We start from the raw sequence: 6,000 nt of genomic DNA, 5'->3' as shown, positions 1-6,000 counted from the left end.
ACCTGGCTAATTTTTTGTATTTTTGGTAGAGATGGTGTTTCACTATGTTGCCCACGCTGGTCTTGAGCTCCTGAGCTCAGGCGATCCACCTACCTCAGCCTCTTGCAGTATAGGGATTACAGGTGTAAGCCACCGCACCAGGCTTAAACATGATTTTTAGAGATGATTTATTTTAAATTGTTAAGGTTTCATGTGTGTCAGGGGGTAGGAAGTAAATATTTCAATGTAAATATTTGTTGCGTGAATGAGTGTAGGATCCACTCAAGCTTATCACAATCAAGGGAAGTACACAGGTAAGCAAACCCCTGCCTCCTATTTCACTTGTTACTGGAGAGACTGAGGGACATGGAGGGAGAATTTTGTAAGAATGATTGAGACGCATGTGCAATTTATATAATATTTAAATGCAAGGGATGCTCCCCACTTTGTCGTCTGGCAACAGCCCTCCTTGAGCTAAAGAGATTCCTCCACTAATTCCTCAGCAGCAGCAGCAGCAGCCTCATTAAGATCCCTGATTTTTCTCCAGCAAAGGAGGTGCATCCTTCCAATAGTAATTCCCTAAACTTGTGTTCTGTCTGCCTTTACTAGACCTTTCTCTCCAAGATCAAATAAGCTTCTCCCTACCACCTCCACCCTCTTTACTAAGTTAAAGAAGCATTCACAGATTTCCCCACCTTGCCTTCCTTGGCTGCTGTGTGTCCCCGGCCTCCTGATCTTACTGTGACAGTTTTCTCTAAGGTCTTTCAATTGCTGTCAAATTACCCAGCCTGCCCCTTCCTTACCTGGACCTGCACCCTCAGCCATGACCCCATTGACTTCACCCACAGCCTGTCCCTCCTAAGGAGGCCCAAGAGTGAGTCTAGATTCCACACATCACCTTGGACTAGTTCCTTTTCTATGTCTTGATTTCCTAATTGTTCAAATAAGGACTATAAGGGGCCTAATTCACAGGTGTGCTGTGAAGATTTTAAAAGTTAATGTGCACAAGTTTATGCACATAACGTTAATTTGCATAAAGTGCTTAGCACAACACCAGCAGACAGTAAAGGCTCAGTAGATATGAGATATTATTATACGACTCTGTGCAAACTATAAAGGCAAGTTTTGCAGGCAATATAAACACTTGTGTTCCAGCTGCACAGGTGACAAAATTTACAAAGGTTGAAATTTTAGGTAAAATCAATTATTTTGCGCTTTATACAAACCCTATCTCCCTTCCAAGACAGATGTTGTTTGAATTTATATGTATTTCTATAACACTTTGTGATCGCACTCATCCTTGCTTCTCACTAAATATTAAATGTGATATAACCTAACTGAGGAAAGCAAGGATGAAATTTACATGTTCTGAAGACTCTATCCACCTTGCCTATCTGGAGACAGACTAGCTTATTTTAATATGTAAAATTCATGCAACCGATTGTTTTCTAAAATAATCGGTAGAATTCAGTTGAATCCAGTCAACTACAAACATGCATTTTACAAAGCAATTATTATTATATTTTTAAACAAAGCCTCCTTTGGGCCAATTTTGTACTTTAACAAAAGGCTTGTGTGCCTTTCTACAAATTGTCTTTTTCAGAAGAGTGGATGCTAAAGGGCCTACATGGGTCTATTAGCTCCACACTCTGATTTTCAATAAGGACCAGGGATAGTAATAGTGACAAGAATGATAATAGCCACCAGATACTGAGCACTTATCATACTAAGAATTTTACCAGCAAATTCCTATTTAATTCTGACAACTGTCCTGAGTATTAGATACTATTAGCTTTATTTTATGAAGGCAGAACTAGGGCACAGAGAATTACTTAATGAGGATGTAGCAGAGCCAGGACCTGCTACTGTACCTGTTTGTCGCCAAGTCTGAGTAGTTAATGACTGTACCATAAAGCCCTCTCAAACTCATGCTTTAAGGAGAAAAAAGGGCACCGTTTAGTGCTTTATGCTATTAATTTTCACTCATATTTTATGATTTTCTTAGGACTAGGAACTCAGTAAGGATTAATGTGGAGTATGGTAGGGAAAATACCAAACCAAGAAGCAGGAGATGTCAGATGTGTACACTTGGGCAAGTCACCTGATCTGTTCAGATGACAGTTTTCTGTCTATAACATGAGCAGTGTTAAAGAAGAATATTCTTGACACTGGTTAAAATGGTAAGGCACACTTTATTTAGGACCATCACCATTGGTATAAGGCCTACTAAATGGAGTTTTGCAGTAATCAGGAGAAATTGGGCTCAACTTCAAATACAACATGAACAAGTGGAAATTTATAGCCAATTTTTAGCAGTGGATGGAAAATTACGAGAGGAAACACCAGAGTTCAAGGTGATTCTGGCTAAATCTGACTAACAGGATTCTTATTGAAGGCAGGCCAGGTGAATCGGATGTTACCTGGGGGATGGCGGAGGACAAGGAACCCAATCAGATATCAAAGGTGATGACATACGGAGGGCCGTGCCTAAACTGACTTAGCAGAATTCTTGCTATAATTGGGCTCTTGAGAACATACCCAAGGACATGGACTAATTGAAGAAGAGCTCAGAGGAGCCTGTCTAGAGTTTGGTCAAAGAGAGAATCTTTGTCAGGAGGTCAGTGACTCTAAGATGCACAACAGCCTTACCATTCACTTCTCACATGCGTCAGCATGTTGGTGTGAGAAGACTGTGTAAGGGACTGGTGTTGAGGTGTCTCAGATTTTGTGTCCACTGTGTGGAATGTATCACAATTTGTTTATCCATTCATGAGGTAATAGGCCATCTTCATTTTTTTCCAGTTTTTGCAATTTTAAATAAAGCTACTGTAGTAGGCAGAATAATACCTGCCCCATCCCCATTTTTGTTGTTTTTTGTTTTTGAGAGTTTTTTGTTTTTGTTTTTGTTTCTGTTGGTCAGGCTGGAATGCAATGGCACGATTTCAGCTCACTGCAACGTCCGCTTCCCGGGCTCAAGCAATTCTCCTGCCTCAGCCTCCCAAGTAGCCGGGATTGCAGGTGCCCACCACCAGTCCCAGCTAATTTTTGTATTTTTAGTAGAGACTGGGTTTCACCATGTTGGTCAGGCTGGTCTTGAACTCCCAACCTCAGGTGATTCCTCCTTCCTTGGCCTCCCAAAGTGCTGGGATTACAGGCGTGAGCCACTGCGCCTGGCCCTACCCCTTTGTCTCCTACACACAGTGCGTCTGAATCATAATCTCCAGAAACTGTGAATATGTTAATGTCAAAAAGGACGTTGTGGGTGTGATTAAACTAAGAATTTTGAGATAAAGAAATTAGCTTGGTTTATCCAGGTTGGCGCAGTGTAATCACAAAGGTTCTTATAAGGGAAGGAGGGCAGTAGGAAAAGCAGAGCTCTGTGTGTGTGTCTGTCTGTCTGTTTGAGAGACAGACAGATTTGAAGATGCTACATGGATGGCTTTGAAAATGAAGGAGGCTACAATCCAGGAATGAAGTCAGAATCAGCAAGAAAGTGAATTCTCCCCTAGAGCCTCCAGAAAGAACAAAACCCAAAATACTTTGATTTAGCCTGAGAGTTATTTTGAACTTCTAACCTCAGAACTGTAAGATAATACATTTGTCTTGCTTTAAACCATTAAGGTTGTAGTAATTTGTCATAGTGGTAACAGGAAACTAATACAGCTACTCTAAACATTTACTGTAGGTTTTTGTGTTGATATTTTGCATTTCTCTTGGGTAAAATTCCTAAGAGTGAAAATCGGGGTCCTAGATAGTTGTAAGTTTACAAGATAGTTGTAAGTTTAACTTTACAAAACTGTTTTACAAAGTGGCTGTACTGTCTGGCATCCCCACCAACGATGTCTGGGAGTCCTAGTTGCTCTAAATCTTTGCTAACAATAAAATTGGTCTTTTTATTTTAACCTTTCTAATATTACAAATGATGTTGAGCATCTTTTTGTGTGGTTCTTTCCCAACAACACTTTGGTGAATTGTCCAAATATTTGTTCATTTTTAAACAGTTTCCCATCCTCACCACCATCACTTGCCTTCAGCAACCACTGATCTACTTTCTGTTTCTGTAGATTTCTCTATTCTGGACTTCCATACAAAGGGAATGATAATATGTGTCTTTTGTGGCTGGTTTCCTTCCCTTAGCGTAATATTTTCCAGGTCTGTCTGTGTTGTGGTGAGTGATAGCACGTATCAGTACTTGGTTGCTTTTAATGGCTGAATAGTGTTCCATGGTATGATTATGTCCCATTTTGTTTATTCATTCATAGGTTGATGAATATTTGGGTTGTTTCACCTTTTGTGCGTTATAAATAAATCTGCTATAAATGTCTATGTATGCATTTTTTGTGGACATATGTTTTAATTTCTCCTGGTTATGTACCCAGAGTGGAATTACTGGGTCTTATGGTAACTGCATATTTAATTGTTCGACCAGCTGCCAGACTTCTTTGAAAGCGACTGAAGCATTTTACTTTTCTGTCAGCAATGTTTGAGGATTCTGATACATACTTACAAACATTCTAATTATCTGACTTTATTATTCTAGTCATTCTAGTGAATGTGCAGTGTTATTGTGGTTTTGATTTACATTTCTCTGATGACTAATGAGATCAAGTATCTGTTCATATGTTGGCCATTTATACATCTTTGAAGAAATGTATATTCAGATCTTTTGCCCATTTTTAAGTTGGGTTATTTGTCTTTTTATTATTGCCTTGTAAGAATGGAGTTGAGTCTTACCTTACATTATGTGTAAAAATTAGCTAGTAGATAAATTGAACTTCATTCAATATAATTGGGTTGTCTTTCCACTTTCTTAATGGCATCTTTGAGCACAAAAGTTTTTAATTTTTATGAAATACAATTTATCTACTTTTTTCTTGCATTGCTGTGCTTTGAAAAAGTTTATGTCTTGGAATCCTTTGCTAAATCCAAAGGTATATTAATTTACCCCTATGTTTTCTTCTGAGAATTTTATAGTTTTAGTATTTTGAGTTAATTTCTGGATATGTAAGGAAAGGTAAGGAAAGGTTCCAACTTCATTCTTTTGCATGTAGCTATTCAGTTGTCTCAGCTTCATGAGTTGAAAAACGATTCTTCCCCTCCTACCCTCGCCTCCGCTGCCACTGAATGGTTTTGGAACCCTCATTGAATCAGTTGACCGTAGATGTATTAGTTCATTTGGGGACTTTTAACTGTATTCCATTAATCTGTACATTTTTATGCTTGTCTCAACATGACGCTGTCTGGATTACCATTGCCTTGTAGTAAATTTTGAAATCAGGAGATGTAAGCCCTCCTACTTTATTCCTCTTTTCCAAGATTGTTTTGGTTATTCTGGGACCCTTGCATGTGAATTTTAGAATCAGCTTGTCAATTTCTACAAAGAAGACACCTGGGATTCTGATAGGGATTGCACTGTACATCAATCTGAGGAGTACTGCTATCTAAACACTGTTAAGTTTTCTAATCCATAAATTTGAGAAGCTATTGTATTTATTCACAGCTTCTTTAATATCTTTCAATAACATTTTGTAGTTTTCAGTGTATAACTTTTGCATTTATATTAAATTTATTATTTTATTGATGTGATTGCAAATATTTGACTTTATTTTCAGATTGTCCATTACAATTTATTCTTTGTGTAGAAATATAACCAGTTTTGTGCTTTGGTTTTAATGCATCTTCAAGCATGAAAGTCTTTAATTTTGTTGAAATCCAGTTTAACTAATTTTAAAAATAATTACTTATCTCTTGACTTCTTTCAGGTCTATTCAGATTCTCTATTTCTTCTTAAGTTTCAGTAGTTTGTGTCTTTCTAGGAATTTGTCCATCTCATCTAAGTTATCTAATTTGTTGATATATAATTATCATCATATTCTTTGCAATTCCTTTTATTTCTGTAGCATTGGTAGTAATGTTCCCTCTTGCATTCTGGTTCTAGTAATCTGAGTCTCCTTTCTTTTTTTTCTTGGTTGGCCTAACTAATGCTTTGTCAGTTATGTTGATCTTTTAAAAAAACAGCTT

The sequence above is a fragment of the Rhinopithecus roxellana genome, chromosome 9, assembly GCF_007565055.1.
Source record: "Rhinopithecus roxellana isolate Shanxi Qingling chromosome 9, ASM756505v1, whole genome shotgun sequence".
NCBI lineage: Eukaryota > Metazoa > Chordata > Mammalia > Primates > Cercopithecidae > Rhinopithecus > Rhinopithecus roxellana.
Note: the sequence above shows the minus strand (reverse complement) of the source record.